At 42.0% G+C, this 17,386-nt stretch overlaps 1 long non-coding RNA gene across 1 annotated transcript; it reads right to left on the minus strand.

Annotated features, from left to right (window-relative positions):
- Window positions 1-399: 399 nt before the first annotated feature.
- On the minus strand, window positions 400-13,520 carry LOC106583404 (uncharacterized). The gene is made up of 3 exons (XR_006763226.1): window positions 12,242-13,520; window positions 12,038-12,130; window positions 400-620 (listed from the first exon to the last, which is right to left on the minus strand). It is a non-coding gene; the product is annotated as an uncharacterized lncRNA (long non-coding RNA).
- Between the last annotated feature and the right edge of the window lie 3,866 nt (window positions 13,521-17,386).

Below are 17,386 nucleotides of genomic sequence, written 5' to 3' on the forward strand. Positions count from 1 at the left end.
ACTCCTCAATGCCATCGGAAGAAACCCAGAACATGTTCCAGTCTGTGATAGAAAAACAGTCCTGTAGTTTAGCATCTGCTTCATCTGACCACTTTTTTTATAGACAGAGTCACTGGTGCTTCCTGCTATAATTTTTGCTTGTAAGCAGGAATCAGGAGGATAGAGTTGTGGTCGGATTTACCAAATGGAGGGCGAGGGAGAGCTTTGTACGCGTCTCTGTGTTGTGTAAAGGTGATCTAGAATTTTTGCAAAAGTAAAAGTTGTCAAAATATACATTTTATAAATATAAATACAGATACACCAAAAAACGACTTAAGTAGTACTTTAAAGTATTTTTACTTCAGTAATTTACACCACTGGACATAAAAGGAACATTGTTACACATGAAAACCTGGTGTGACAATATTGAAACTGTAATGCCACCTAGTGGACACCAAGAGGAACTACACCACACACACAAACACAATAACCTTAAAACAGATGCATGCTTTATATATTGTTCTTTTTTATTAGCTAAATATGTCCAATCAAGGAGACATTTCAAAAGTCGGAATGTAAATCACAAACACCTGGAAAGTTCTTCAAAAGCAGCTGTAGTGAGTGAAGTATCTTGAGGTTACCTGAAATGGGTCAAAGCATATATTAAATACAACTCAACAACATCTTCAACACAGACATAAGTTACCTGCTATATTTGGGCAACAGGATTAACACAGAGAGAACTTGGCAAAATACATTGTATGTTTCTGTAGTACGAGTAGGCTGTTGTGTACAAGCCTCCTAGCTAATAAAATATTGGAGCTGGCAGTCATTTAGTTACATTTTAACTTCTCTGGGCTAGGTGGGACGTGAGCGTCCCACTCTATTCAACAGCCAGTGGTAGAGCGTGGCGCGAAATTCGAAACCTCAAAAATGCTATAATTTCAATATTTCAAACATACGACTATTTTACACCATTTGAAAGATAAGACTCTCGTTAATCTAAACACATTGTCCGATTTCAAAAAGGCTTGTAGCTCCCACATACACAGTAATACCCAACAAAAGGTTTGTTTGTAGCTCCCACATACACAGTAATACCTAACAATAGAAAACACAATCTTAAAAATGTATATAATAAATATCAGAACAAGTTGTGTAAGTCACTGAGTCACATGTCAGCTACAAACATTTAGATTGGTAAGTTAGTCTAGCCAGTTGTCTAAACTTCTGGTAATAATGCCCCAATACCAATTTTGTTAAGTCACTCTCAGATATGGTTAACAAACATAAGTCTTGGCAAAATGTGTAGAATCGCAGGAAATTCCCTGCAATACTGCTCCATGGCAAAATGAGTCTAATTGCATGAAATGTATTATAAATGTCTATTTCACTCCACCGTCAGGAGGGAGGGGGAGGTAAAATGTTTTGCCAGTGAGGTGGGGGCACCCCAACAAAATCTCAGTTAGGGCCCCCAAAAGGCATGTTAAGATCCAAATGAACATCAGAACATGGACAGAGGGGGACCTGGGACTTCATCCACAAATCATCTCACAGTAATTGCTGATCTAGGATGTGTCTATAATCTCATTCTTGTTGTAAACTGCAAAACTGATCCGAGAGGAACACTTCTACTCTGAGACATGTGGTGGTTCATTTCTGCATTACCAAATGAGGAGAAACAAACTTCACACAGTCAGAGTTATACTTATAACTACATCTTTAATAATAAGAGCTTTGCAATAGCAATGACTTTCAACGATTCACCATTTCGAGTGACAACACAACAGCTACTGAGATATTTTATAGCAAAGATCCACCCCCCCCCTAGTCGACATAACAAACCACAGATATAATGAACAGTTCACAAAGGAAGACTTTATAATGAGAAAGGAGTATCCCGTAGCCAGATAGCATTCACTATAAATGATCGTTCAGTTTGGTCCCTAAAACGAGGTTCTAATCTCATTCCTGGTACTTCATAGCACAAAAACACCAACTCATCCAATGGCATAACTCAATTGTCAACTCTAGATACTCCCATCTCAAGTAAAACCCCTTCTTGACCCCTCTCCTGGACAAGCTCACTGAGGAGAGTGAGCCTCTAGGTCATACACTATCCCAGGATAAGTGCAACATCAGAGGACATCCAATGGTCCAGACACCGCCATACACCTCCCCCAATGCCAAAGGAGGGAGTGACTTGCTCACAGACATTGTGGAGACAAGTAATTGGTTCCCCATTAATCACACCATCCCTTCACATGGTTTAACAGATACATTCACATATGAAGACAATGTTCCATCCTGTCCTCTTCCCTTCCTGATATTCTGCATAGCAGCAGGGATATGTGAAAGACAAGCCTGACTTCTCCTCTGTCTGGGCCCCAGGTGACTGGGCCCCGTGTGACTGAGCCCCAGTGTGACTGAGCCCCAGTGTGACTGAGCCCCAGTGTGACTGAGCCCCAGTGTGACTGAGCCCCAGTGTGACTGAGCCCCAGGTGACTGAGCCCCAGTGAGACTGAGCCCCAGTGTGACTGAGCCCCAGTGTGACTAAGCCCCAGTGTTACTGAGCCCCAGTGTGACTAAGCCCCAGTGTGACTGAGCCCCAGCTGAGGGAAGAAGTGCAACTGCCAACACCAGAGTCCGAAGGGATACATTCTAATAACAAGTATATCACATCTGCACATTATACAGATAAGACATCTTAATTATCTATGTTACCCAACTAATTCTGATTCATCCGCCACAGACACTTGATAGGTTAGATTGAATGTTGATAGGTCCCAAGAAACAAAGAGATCTTCTGTTGAATCTGACAATTAATCTGGATGGTTGTACAGTCGTCTCAAATAAAACTGTGAAGGACCTCGGCGTTACTCTGGACCCTGATCTCTCTTTTGAAGAACATATCAAGACTGTTTCAAGGACAGCTTTTTTCCATCTACGTAACATTGCAAAAATCAAAAACTTTCTGTCCAAAAATGACGCAGAAAAATTAATCCATGCTTTTGTTACTTCTAGGCTGGACAACTGCAATGCTCTACTTTCCGGCTACCCGGATAAAGCACTAAAGAAACTTCAGTTAGTGCTAAATACGGCTGCTAGAATCCTGACTAGAACCAAAAAATTTGATCATATTACTCCAGTGCTAGCCTCCCTACACTGGCTTCCTGTTAACCTCTATGGGCTAGGTGGGACGCAGGCGTCCCCCCCGTGGTGCACTCCATCAACAGCAGGTGCATTTCAAGAGCGGCAAATTTGAATCCAAATAAATGTCAAAATTCAAATTTTTCAAACATACAACTATTTTACACCCTTTGAAAGATAAACATCTCCTTAATCTAACCACGTTTTACGATTTCAAAAAGGTTTTACGGCGAAAGCATAAATTTAGAGTATGTTAGGACAGTACATTTACAAGAGTTGTGTGTAATGTTTTGTCAATTCAAAGACAGGGTCACCAAAACCATAAAACCAGCTAAAATGATGCACTAACCTTTTACAATCTCCATCAGATGACACTCCTAGGACATTATGTTAGACAATGCATGCATTTTTAGTTCTATCAAGTTCATATTTATATCCAAAAACAGCGTTTTACTATGGCATTGATGTTGAGGAAATCGTTTCCCTCCAATAACCGGCAGTCAAGTCAGCATCACAAATTAAATAATTAAAATTAGAAAACATTGGTAAAATATTATATTGTCATTTAAAGAATTATAGATTTACATCTCTTGAACGCAATCAACTTGCCAGATTTAAAAATAACCTTACTGGGAAATCACACTTTGCAATAATCTGAGCACTGCGCCCAGAAAAATACGCGTTGCGATACAGACTAGTCGTCATGTTGGGGAGATCTAAAATCGAAAATACTATGTAAATAATCCATTACCTTTGATTCTCTTCATCAGATGTCACTTCCAGGTATCACAGGTCCATAACGAATGTAGTTTTGTTCAAAAAAGCTCATCATTTATGTCCAAAAATCTCCGTCTTGTTAGCACATGATCTAAGCCCGCCGGACTTCACTTCATGAACGAGGGGAAAAAATATATTTACGTTCGTTCAAACATGTCAAACGTTGTATAGCATAAATCATTAGGGCCTTTTTAACCAGAACATGAATAATATTCAAGGTGGACGAATGCATACTCTTTTATAACGTATTGGAACGAGGGTACCCAACATGAACTCGCGCGCCAGGTGTCTAATGGGCCATCATTGTTCCATGGCTCTTGTTCCTTCAGATCTCCCTCCAGAAGACTCAAAACACTTTGTAAAGGCTGGTGACATCTAGTGGAAGCAATAGGAAGTGCCAAAATATTCCTCAGCCCCTGTGTTTTTCAATGGCATAGGTTTAAAGGTAATACAACACATCAGGTATCCACTTCCTGTCAGAAAATGTCTCAGGGTTTTGCCTGCCAAATGAGTTCTCTTATACTCACAGACACCATTCAAACAGTTTTAGAAACTGTAGAGTGTTTTCTATCCATATATAATAAGTATATGCATATTCTAGTTACTGGGTAGGATTAGTAACCAGATTAAATCGGGTACATTTTTTTATCCAGCCGTGCAAATACTGCCCCCTAGCCCTAACAGGTTAACCTGTTATGGGTAGGGGGCAGTATTTTCACGGCTGGATAAAAAACGTACCCGATTTAATCTGGTTACTACTCCTGCCCAGTAACTAGAATATGCATATAATTATTGGCTTTGGATAGAAAACACTCCAAAGTTTCTAAAACTGTTTGAATGGTGTCTGTGAGTATAACAGAACTCAAATGGCAGGTCAAAACCTGAGAGATTCCTTTACAGGAAGTGGCCTGTCTGACCATTTCTTGAACTTCTTTGCCATCTCTATCTTTTACAAAGGATCTCTGCTCTAACGTGACACTTCCTACGTCTTCCATGGGCGCTCAAAGCCCGGGAAAAAACAGAATGTCGTCATCCCAGCCCCAGGCTGAAACACATTATCGCCTTTCTCAAGTGGCCGATCAAGGGACTGTGGGCTTAGGCGCGTGCCCTGGCTGCCCCCGTCTTTGTGATTTTCCCTCTGTTTGCCGAAAAGGAGATTCCCGGTCGGAATATTGTCGCTTTATTACGAGATATATTGCATAAAAATGGATTTTAAACAGCGGTTGACATGCTTCGAAGTATGGTAATGGAATATTTAGATTTTTTTTGTCACGAATTGCGCCATGCGCACGAACCTAATTTACCATTTCAGATAGTGTCTGGGACGCACGAACAAAACGCCGCTATTCGGATATAACGATGGATTATTTTGGACCAAACCAACATTTGTTATTGAAGTAGCAGTCTTGGGAGTGCATTCTGACGAAGACAACAAAAGGTAATCAAACTTTTATAATAGTAAATCTGATATTGGTGAGTGCTAAACTTGCCGGGTGTCTAAATAGCTAGCCCTGTGATGCCTGGGCTATGTACTTAGAATATTGCAAAATGTGCTTTCACCAAAAAGCTATTTTAAAATCGGACATATCGAGTGCATAGAGGAGTTCTGTATCTATAATTCTTAAAATAATTGTTATGCTTTTTGTGAACGTTTATCGTGAGTAATTTAGTAAATTGTTAGCAAATTCCACGGAAGTTTGCGGGGGTATGCTAGTTCTGAACGTCACATGCTAATGTTAAAAGCTGTTTTTTGATATAAATATGAACTTGATTGAACAAAACATGCACGTATTGTATAACATAATGTCCTAGGTGTGTCATCTGATGAAGATCATCAAAGGTTAGTGCTGCATTTAGCTGTCTTCTGGGTTTTTGTGACATTATATGCTAGCTTGAAAAATGGGTGTCTGATTATTTCTGGCTTGGTACTCTGCTGACATAATCTAATGTTTTGCTTTCGCTGTAAAGCCTTTTGAAATCGGACAGTGTGGTTAGATAAAGGAGAGTCTTGTCTTTAAAATGCTGTGAAATAGTCATATGTTTGAAAAATTGAAGTTTTTGTATTTTTGAGGAATTTGTAATTCGCGCCACGCCTATCATTGGATATTGGAGCAGGTGTTCCGCTTAGCGGAACGTCTAGATGTAAGAGGTTTACATTTACATTTACATTTAAGTCATTTAGCAGACGCTCTTATCCAGAGCGACTTACAAAATGGTGCATTCACCTTATGATATCCAGTGGAACAACCACTTTACAATAGTGCATCTAAATCTTTTAAGGGGGGGGGTTAGAAGGATTACTTTATCCTATCCTAGGTATTCCTTAAAGAGGTGGGGTTTCAGGTGTCTCCGGAAGGTGGTGATTGACTCCGCTGTCCTGGCGTCGTGAGGGAGCTTGTTCCACCATTGGGGTGCCAGAGCAGCGAACAGTTTTGACTGGGCTGAGCGGGAACTGTGCTTCCTCAGAGGTAGGGGGGCCAGCAGGCCAGTGGTGGATGAACGCAGTGCCCTTGTTTGGGTGTAGGGCCTGATCAGAGCCTGAAGGTATGGAGGTGCCGTTCCCTTCACAGCTCCGTAGGCAATCACCATGGTCTTGTAGCGGATGCGAGCTTCAACTGGAAGCCAGTGGAGAGAGCGGAGGAGCGGGGTGACGTGAGAGAAATTGGGAAGGTTGAACACCAGACGGGCTGGTTAAGGCAAGGGCTGATTTCAAGGTTTTACTGCTAGCCTACAAAGCATTACATGGGCTTGCTCCTACCTATCTTTCCGATTTGGTCCTGCCGTACATACCTACACGTACGCTACGGTCACAAGACGCAGGCCTCCTTATTGTCTCTAGAATTTCTAAGCAAACGGCTGGAGGTAGGGCTTTCTCCTATAGAGATCCATTTTTATGGAATGGTCTGCCTACCAATGTGAGAGACGCAGACTCAGTCTCAACCTTTAAGTCTTTACTGAAGACTTATCTCTTCAGTAGGTCCTTTGATTAAGTATAGTCCGGCACAGGAGTGTGAAGGTGAACGGAAAGGCTGGAGCAACGAACCGCCCTTGCTGTCTCTGCCTTGCCGGTTCCCCTCTTTCCACTGGGATTCTCTGCCTCTAACCCTATTACAGGGGCTGAGTCACTGGCTTACTGGTGTTCTTCCATGCCGTCCATGGGAGGGGTGCGTCACTTGAGTGGGTTGAGTCACTGACGTGGTCTTCCTGTCTGGGTTGGCGCCCCCCCTTGGGTTGTGCCATGGCTGAGATCGTTGTGGGCTATACTCGGCCTTGTCTTAGGATGGTAAGTTGGTGGTTGGAGACATCCCTCTAGTGGTGTGGGGGCTGTGCTTTGGCAAAGTGGGTGGGGTTATATCCTGCCTGTTTGGCCCTGTCCGGGGGTATCATCGGATGGGGCCACAGTGTCTTCTGATCCCTCCTGTCTCAGCCTCCAGTATTTATGCTGCAGTAGTTTGTGTCGGGGGGCTAGACATGGAGTGGTATCTAGTGGTCTGATATTCTAGTGGTCTGATATCTATAGTAGACATGGAGTGGTATCTAGATAGGGTACTAGGTATTGTGCTAGGTAGTGCATTAGTGAGGGTGCTAGGTAGGGTACTAGGTAGGGTGTGTACTGTACCTGTCCACTATGTAGGAGCAGGCCTCGTGGTTGACTGATGTTACCAAGCTATCCCTGTTTAAACTCCCCCCTGATGTTACCAAGCTATCCCTGTTTAAACTCACCCCCCTGATGTTACCAAGCTATCCCTGTTTAAACTCACCCCCCCTGATGTTACCAAGCTATCCCTGTTTAAACTCACCCCCCTGATGTTACCAAGCTATCCCTGTTTAAACTCACCCCCCTGTTGTTACCAAGCTATCCCTGTTTAAACTCACCCCCCCGATGTTACCAAGCTATCCCTGTTTAAACTCACCCCCCCTGATGTTACCAAGCTATCCCAGTTTAAACTCATCCCCCCCCCCGATGTTACCAAGCTATCCCAGTTTAAGGTCCACTATAGAACACCAGTAAGGTCTACTATAGAACACCAGTAAGGTCCACTATAGAACACCAGTAAGGTCTACTATAGAACACCAGTAAGGTCCACTATAGAACACCAGTAAGGTCTACTATAGAACACCAGTAAGGTCCACTATAGAACGCCAGTAAGGTCTACTATAGAACACCAGTAAGGTCCACTATAGAACACCAGTAAGGTCTACTATAGAACGCCAGAAAGGTCCACTATAGAACACCAGTAAGGTCTACTATAGAACACCAGTAAGGTCTACTATAGAACACCAGTAAGGTCTACTATAGAACACCAGTAAGGTCCACTATAGAACACCAGTAAGGTCTACTATAGAACACCAGTAAGGTCCACTATAGAACACCAGTAAGGTCCACTATAGAACGCCAGTAAGGTCCACTATAGAACACCAGTAAGGTTCACTATAGAACACCAGTAAGGTCCACTATAGAACACCAGTAAGGTCTACTATAGAACACCAGTAAGGTCCACTATAGAACACCAGTAAGGTCCACTATAGAACACCAGTAAGGTCTACTATAGAACACCAGTAAGGTCCACTATAGAACACCAGTAAGGTTCACTATAGAACACCAGTAAGGTTCACTATAGAACACCAGTAAGGTCCACTATAGAACACCAGTAAGGTCCACTATAGAACACCAGTAAGGTCCACTATAGAACACCAGTAAGGTCTACTATAGAACACCAGTAAGGTCCACTATAGAACACCAGTAAGGTCTACTATAGAACACCAGTAAGGTCCACTATAGAACACCAGTAAGGTCCACTATAGAACGACAGTAAGGTCCACTATAGAACGACGGGCGCCAAGATGCCCAGACGGGCGCCAAGACTTCCTCCTCTTCCTCTCGTTGTCACACACTGATCTGTTTCACCTGTCTTTGTGATTGTCTCCACCCCCCTCCAGGTGCCGCCCATCTTCCCCATTATCCCCAGTGTCAGTGTGTAGAGTCCTGTCAGTGTGTAGAGTCCTGTCAGTGTGTAGAGTCCTGTCAGTGTGTAGAGTCCCGTCAGTGTGTAGAGTCCCGTCAGTGTGTAGAGTCCCGTCAGTGTGTAGAGTCCCGTCAGTGTGTAGAGTCCCGTCAGTGTGTAGAGTCCTGTCAGTGTGTAGGGTCCTGTCAGAGTCCTGCCAGTGTGTAGAGTCCTGCCAGTGTGTAGAGTCCTGCCAGTGTGTAGAGTCCCGTCAGTGTGTAGAGTCCCGTCAGTGTGTAGAGTCCTGTCAGTGTGTAGAGTCCTGTCAGTGTGTAGAGTCCCGTCAGTGTGTAGAGTCCCGTCAGTGTGTAGAGTCCTGCCAGTGTGTAGAGTCCCGTCAGTGTGTAGAGTCCTGCCAGTGTGTAGAGTCCTGCCAGTGTGTAGAGTCCTGCCAGTGTGTAGAGTCCTGTCAGTGTTGTCTTTTAAATGTTATTTACTATATGTAAGACAACAGCAAAAAGGGCAAGAAGGTAGAGACAACAATACATCACGCAAAGCAGCCACAACTGTCAGTAAGAGTGTCTATGATTGAGTCTTTGAATGAAGAGACGGAGATCAAACTGTCCTGTTTTGAGTGTTTGTTGCAACTCATTCCAGCCCCCATCTGTATCGGCTAACTGTCTACTGCAGGACTCCCATTTTGTATGTGTGTATGCAGCATGATTTTACATACGGTATGTGTTTATAGGTTTGCTTGAGCTGTTCTATGCATGTATGAGAGTGTACCTGTGGTTGAGGATGACTATATTATTGAGAGCCATTAAACTAGTATATACTTAATTACAGCCTTGTTGGTCAACTGCAATTTACAGAGATATTTAATGAGCTGGTAGAGATTATATAACGTAGGATAGTATCACCTCTAGCATCAGACAGGGATGTCTGGGGGAAACACTAGTGTTCTCTTTGAAACCACCAGGTGGCAGTGCATCCCAATTATTAAATAGTTGTTTGTTTCTGTAGCGTTTTCTACATGACTGTTTCTCCATACAGTTTGTAATTACACACAGTGCTGTATCACATTTTGGTTAAACACTACTCTAATTTATATACCAATAGTATTTAAATTAGTTCACACAGTATCTGCTAGAAGGGGAAACAACAGCATTGAACGAGGACAAACAGGAAGTCTAACACGTGTACACACATGAAAAGGCACAGACATAAAACAAGTGCACGTGTAAACACACAGACACTCTTTCCCTCTCTCTTCCTGTAGATGTGTGCGCTGGTGTGTGTGTGTGCGCTGGTGTGTTTACGTGTGTGTGTGTGTGTGTGTGTGTAGCGTTCAGCCTCATTTCCCCCCATGACTTTCATTGGGTTTGAGGTCTGGGCCACTGCATATAAATCAGCAATGTAAAGAGATGGGGTGAATGAGTGGGGAAAGAACATTCTACACAAATTACCTTCATAATAACAAATGTGTCCCCCTGAGGGGAAATTAACTTCCAGCCAAAAGGGGTGAGAAATTACACCAATATCAGTGGACCATTTGCACTAATGTAAATAAACATAGATGATGGAACATATTCCCTTTAGCTGACGTGATGAACCTCTAAGGGAACATAAATATTTACCATCTAAACCATGTGTGAGGGGAAGGGGTTTCCTTCATTTATGCTATTTTCTACAGAATAATAGTAAAGACATGAAAACTATGAAATAACACATACTGTATAGTTGTAACCAAAAAAAGTGTTAAACAAATCAAAATATATTTTCCAAGTGATTACCTCATGAAGCTGGTTGAGAGAATTGGTATACTAATATATAACATATATACTATATAACATATATACTAATGCATATATATATATACTAATATATAACATATATACTATATAACATATATACTAATGCATATATATATATACTAATATATAACATATATACTAATGCATAGCCAATCTAATGCTTTTACATTTATGGTGAATAGTGAATGGTATTATGTGCGCCCTTCAGGAGAAGTGAGTGATGTCATTAAACTGAATTGAAATCATGATCATCATTAGTTATTAGTTACACAGACATCCGACCAAATTATGTAAAAATATTTACAGGCCACTCAAAACGACAAATTAAGAAAGACTACAAATGAAATGCTTCCCCCACATATTAAACATATTCAAAGTACATCTACAAGAACAAATATAGCGATATACAGATAATGTTTGCTATTTCAGTTGTCATTGATTGTCATTTCCCCTCATCCCAATTCACATGTCACGTCTACATCTGTAGAACCTTTCCATTTAACTGCATAGTGGGCCAGCCAACATGGGACAAGTGCTGGGGGAAAACCTTTCCATTTAACTGCATAGTGGGCCAGCCAACATGGGACAAGTGCTGGGGAGAAACCTTTCCATTTAACTGCATAGTAGGCCAGCCAACATGGGACAAGTGCTGGGGGAAAACCTTTCCATTTAACTGCATAGTGGGCCAGCCAACATGGGACAAGTGCTGGGGAGAAACCTTTCCATTTAACTGCATAGTAGGCCAGCCAACATGGGACAAGTGATGGGGGAAAAACCTTTCCATTTAACTGCATAGTGGGCCAGCTAACATGGGACAAGTGCTGGGGAGAAACCTTTCCATTTAACTGCATAGTGGGCCAGCCAACATGGGACAAGTGCTGGGGAAAAACCTTTCCATTTAACTGCATAGTGGGCCAGCCAACATGGGACAAGTGCTGGGGGGGAAAACAGTCACATGCTAGATCAAACAGTGAAATACCAACAAAGTCTGGCAGGATGTCATCCAGAATGTGGACATTTAAGACCACGTGCAAGGGGTCAAAGGTCACAATTGTGCAGAATGGGAAGTATCTCCAATAACCAGAGACTGGATGCATTATTAGTATATTTTATATATTTACATTTATGTTTAAAGACCGGCACATACACAGAAAAGACCTGGTTCATTTTCACCCGTTAGAATGAATTCCTCCCCAAACTGTCAGATATAGTTTCATTAGTTCATGAAGGTCTTTGGACAGGAAGGTTGTGGTTTAGCTAATGGCCCACTTTTCACCAAAATGGAGAAATGGCATGTTTTTTGTATAAAAGCAAAAAGTGAGTAAATGTTTTCTGATAGGGTCGACTACATCATAGGAGAACGGTCCTTACTGGTGCTGCAGAAAACACACTTTCAACATTTCTGTCCTTTCACCTCAATTAGATGGTGGATGTGAAAGAGCTGGCCGACGGCTATGAAGGAGTCTGGAGGAGGAACAATGAGACATGACAATGGCATGTGTATGTTACAATTATCTTTATATGAATTTTGGCATGTCTTGTGTAAAATGTGATGCTATAACAAATAAACCTTACCAGTCACAACTGTGTCAATGAATTGTTGGACGTTCCACATTGCAGATGACTTTCAAGGCGAGTCGAGAGTGATGTAGAGTAACCTTGACTTATAAATAACTACTTAATATTATTTGTAGCTCAGTAATTCAGTCACAATTCACCCTTCGATCACAGTCTTGATGCTAGGAAACACGGCAATAAATGATTTCAAGCACTTATAACGAGCACCTAGACTACAGACACCTGTGTAGCACTGACAACACTTCAACTTGCACTAATGTGTGGTCAATTAGACATTAACGACCAGAAATGACTAGACACCTTGTAAATACTTGACTTAACCCTTGTGTAGTCTTAACAGTCTGTTTACTCCCATTGTCCCAAGGGTAAAAAATGACCCACCTTCACTAAACCCTGAAAATAAAGCAGCTTAATTGAATTTTAAAGTCCAAATCTATTTTGCATGAAGAAGCAACGTGTCATTCATCAAACACTTTGTGAATATCTGGGTTTTCCAGAAAGACTGCATTTAGTCAGTGGACACCACTCATTTTTATTACAACACACCTGTCATAATTATTAACTTTACTAAAGTAGAGGTTTATTAATGCTAAAGGTACTGCATAGGTATAAACATGTTTTTTCCCCAGAGAGAGCACTCGTTCCCCATTCCTAACCAGGAGTTCCCATCAAATAGAAGGAATGAAGTGACACCTTGTGTAGAATGTCCTTTTAATAGAGTTGTGATAACATATTATGTCGTGGAGTAACAATACAATCCTTGTCTGCAAAAGCCAACTTTTACCTGGGGGCTTTGTAGACCCTTCAAAGGCGTTCCGATACCTGGTCCCCATGAAAAGACCCACATGTTATGACAGCTTATACACAGTAGTAGGCAAATGAAGGGAAAAAGGTACAATAATAATATGTTAATAGAAAATGACTCAAGTAAAAGTGAAAGTCACCCAGTAAAATACTAAGTAAACGTCATTGCTAAAATATACTTAAGTATCAGTGGTAAAAGTATAAATGATTTGACCTTCCATATATTAAGCAAACCAGACAGCACGATTCTCTTGTTATTTTATTTAAGAAATAACCAGGGGAACACTCCAACAATCAGACATCATTTACAAATGAAGCATGTGTTTAGTGAGTCCTCCAGATCAGAGGCAGTAGGGATGACCAGGGATGTTCTCTGTTTAGTGAGTCCTCCAGATCAGAGGCAGTAGGGATGACCAGGGATGTTCTCTGTTTAGTGAGTCCTCCAGATCAGAGGCAGTAGGGAGGACCAGGGATGTTCTCTGTTTAGTGAGTCCTCCAGATCAGAGGCAGTAGGGATGACCAGGGATGTTCTCTGTTTAGTGAGTCCTCCAGATCAGAGGCAGTAGGGATGACCAGGGATGTTCTCTGTTTAGTGAGTCCTCCAGATCAGAGGCAGTAGGGATGACCAGGGATGTTCTCTGTTTAGTGAGTCCTCCAGATCAGAGGCAGTAGGGAGGACCAGGGATGTTCTCTGTTTAGTGAGTCCTCCAGATCAGAGGCAGTAGGGATGACCAGGGATGTTCTCTGTTTAGTGAGTCCTCCAGATCAGAGGCAGTAGGGATGACCAGGGATGTTCTCTGTTTAGTGAGTCCTCCAGATCAGAGGCAGTAGGGATGACCAGGGATGTTCTCTGTTTAGTGAGTCCTCCAGATCAGAGGCAGTAGGGATGACCAGGGATGTTCTCTGTTTAGTGAGTCCTCCAGATCAGAGGCAGTAGGGATGACCAGGGATGTTCTCTGTTTAGTGAGTCCTCCAGATCAGAGGCAGTAGGGACGACCAGGGATGTTGTCTTGATCAGTGTGTGAATTGGACCATTTTCCTGTCCAGCTTAGCATTCGAAATGAAACAAGTACGTTTGTGTGCCAGGGAAACTGTATGGAGTAAAAAATACATTATTTTATTTAGAAATGTAGTGAAGTAAAATTTAAAGTTGTAAAGAAACATAAAGAGTAAAAGTACAGATACAAAATAACCAGATATATAAACAGAATGTAGTGGAGTAGTTTAAATACATTTTTGTAATAATAATAATAGTAATTAATATTAATATTATATACTAAGTACTAATTATACTATTAATAGTAATTTACACCACTGGACTTGAAAGGAACACCTCAATTACCTCGACTAACCGGTACCCCATGTATAGAGCCTCGCTATTTTGATTTTACTGCTGCTCTTTAAGTATTTGTTACTTTTATTTCTTATTTTTTACTTAACACATATTTTTCTTAAAACTAAATTGTTGGTTAAGGGCTTGTAAGTCAGCATTTCACTGTAAGGTCTACACATGTAGCATTCACAACATGAAAACATGTAGTAACCTGGTGTGACATTATTGAAACTGTGCTGACACCTAGTGGACATCAAGAGGAACTACATCACACAAAATATAACCTTAAAACAGATGGGATGCTTTACATACGTTGCTCTTTTTATTAGACACTAATATATATGTCCAATAAACACACGTTCAAAAGTCAGAATGTAAAGTCGGAATGTAAAGCAAAAACGACTGGAAAGTTCTTCAAAAGCAGCTGTAGTGAATCAAGCATCTTTAGGTTACCTGGAATAGGTCAAAGCATATATTTTATATGTTCTAATTTATTTAATCATTATTTAACTAGGCATGTTGAACTAAACACCTATTACACCCCCCATCTGGTCTCAGTCCTCTGATAACACACTGTCATGTCACCACCTATTTCACCCCCCATCTGGTCTCAGTCCACCAGCTCATCATTTGAGGTGCGACATCAAATAACAGACGTACAATGAGGACACACTCATACACTTGATACATTGTATTTCACGTTCGTTGATCAATAAAACGGAATCACTGAACAACATGCAATTAACAGCAGGTTTCCTAGAAGTAGAACAGGGTCTGCAGAGCTAGCTGGCTACTGAAGTAGAACAGGGTCTGCAGAGCTAGCTGGCTACTGAAGTAGAACAGGGTGTGCAGAGCTAGCTGGCTACTGAAGTAGAACAGGGTCTGCAGAGCTAGCTGGCTACTGAAGTAGAACAGGGTCTGCAGAGCTAGCTGGCTACTGAAGTAGAACAGGGTGTGTAGAGCTAGCTGGCTACTGAAGTAGAACAGGGTCTGTAGAGCTAGCTGGCTACTGAAGTAGAACAGGGTCTGCAGAGCTAGCTGGCTACTGAAGTAGAACAGGGTCTGTAGAGCTAGCTGGCTACTGTAGTAGAACAGGGTCTGTAGAGCTAGCTGGCTACTGAAGTAGAACAGGGTCTGCAGAGCTAGCTGGCTACTGAAGTAGAACAGGGTCTGCAGAGCTAGCTGGCTACTGAAGTAGAACAGGGTCTGCAGAGCTAGCTGGCTACTGAAGTAGAACAGGGTCTGCAGAGCTAGCTGGCTACTGAAGTAGAACAGGGTCTGCAGAGCTAGCTGGCTACTGAAGTAGAACAGGGTCTGCAGAGCTAGCTGGCTACTGAAGTAGAACAGGGTCTGCAGAGCTAGCTGGCTACTGAAGTAGAACAGGGTCTGCAGAGCTAGCTGGCTACTGAAGTAGAACAGGGTGTGCAGAGCTAGCTGGCTACTGAAGTAGAACAGGGTCTGCAGAGCTAGCTGGCTACTGAAGTAGAACAGGGTCTGCAGAACTAGCTGGCTACTGAAGTAGAACAGGGTCTGCAGAGCTAGCTGGCTGCTGTGTTTTGTTTGTAACCTCTATGCAAGTCAGTTAAGAACAAATTCTTATTTACGGCCTACACGGCACCACTCGGGAGCAACAGTTGACCATAATGTCAACATTACTAGTTAACGTAATAACATGCTAACCTAGTTAACGTTAGCTACATAAACCTGCATCTGGATGATCTAAGATGATAACAAGTTGAGAATAACACCATAGAACTTCACATCGTATTGCTAACAACGTTATATCACTTCAGGATGTATCTTTGCTAGCCAGCTTACATTTTGTTTACTAGCTAACTTAGCTAGCTCGGTAGCTGAGCTTTCTGAAGCTAGCTAAGCGATGGTGTGAGCAACCCACCTTCGGATGTTGTAGAAAGACAGCAGAAGCACAGCCAGCATAACTACAAACCATAACGAGAAATGATATCCATTTGACAAGCAATGTTACGTTTGATGCTGGTTGTTACTAGCGATTTTAGTTTCAAACACACTTTTCCTTCCTCTTCCGTATAATGACGTTCTTCCTTTTCCGTCTAATGACGTTCCCAACAATCTTCTTCTTCTGAGGTTTAACGGCGGTTGGCATCCAATTTGTTGCATTACCGCCACCTACTAGCCTGGAGTACAACTCCCCTATACTTTACTTGAAAAAGAAACAAATGTACTGAATAAATACCCTACCATCTAACACTATACTCACTAATTTCAAAATTATATAAAATAAAATTAACACCCCCCTACTCCACTAATTAAAGGTATTTATTCCTACCATTCCTGCCATCACCCTGAAAGGATGGGACATCACCACTTAACACACCCTGTTACTCTTTCTATTGTCAAGTCTCCCACACACCCAAATACCTCTCTGCAGCTGCCACCACAACCTCTATTTCCTGAGACTTCAGATCCATCCCTGCTGTACAGTTCATAACCATTGCTATAAATGCTAAAAATCCAATCTTACTGAAACATATTTCACATTTTGCCCTGTCCCTCTGTACTGGTATATCTCCACTACTCTCACCACTCCTCCCCTTAACCCATCTTCCTCTACTTTCTTCACTGCCTCAGCATATGACAACTTCTGCGCTACTATAACCCTGGAAACCTCAACCTGCCTCTCTCGCACAGGACATTTCTGATCCCCAGCTCCATGGACACCCCTACAATTAACACATTCTACTACTTTCCCTAATGTTACACATTCCTTTGTCTCTTACAATTAAACCAAATCTTTTTTCACCCACTGTGAAGCCACAAATGGATCAGCCAAAAGGCAAGAGTCCACTTTTTCCATAAACTTCACTCCTACTGTCACAGACTCATCTTTTTCCTGATCCTCGGTGCATACCTCGGTCTCTGATAACTTTACTACACCTACCACCACCGATACTTCACCCTCATTCACTTCCTTTTCTCCTCCTCTGTCTTCAGCTCCCTCTGCTTACACTTCCTACCATTCTTCT

The sequence above is a fragment of the Salmo salar genome, unplaced genomic scaffold (genome assembly GCF_905237065.1).
Source record: "Salmo salar unplaced genomic scaffold, Ssal_v3.1, whole genome shotgun sequence".
Taxonomy (NCBI): domain Eukaryota; kingdom Metazoa; phylum Chordata; class Actinopteri; order Salmoniformes; family Salmonidae; genus Salmo; species Salmo salar.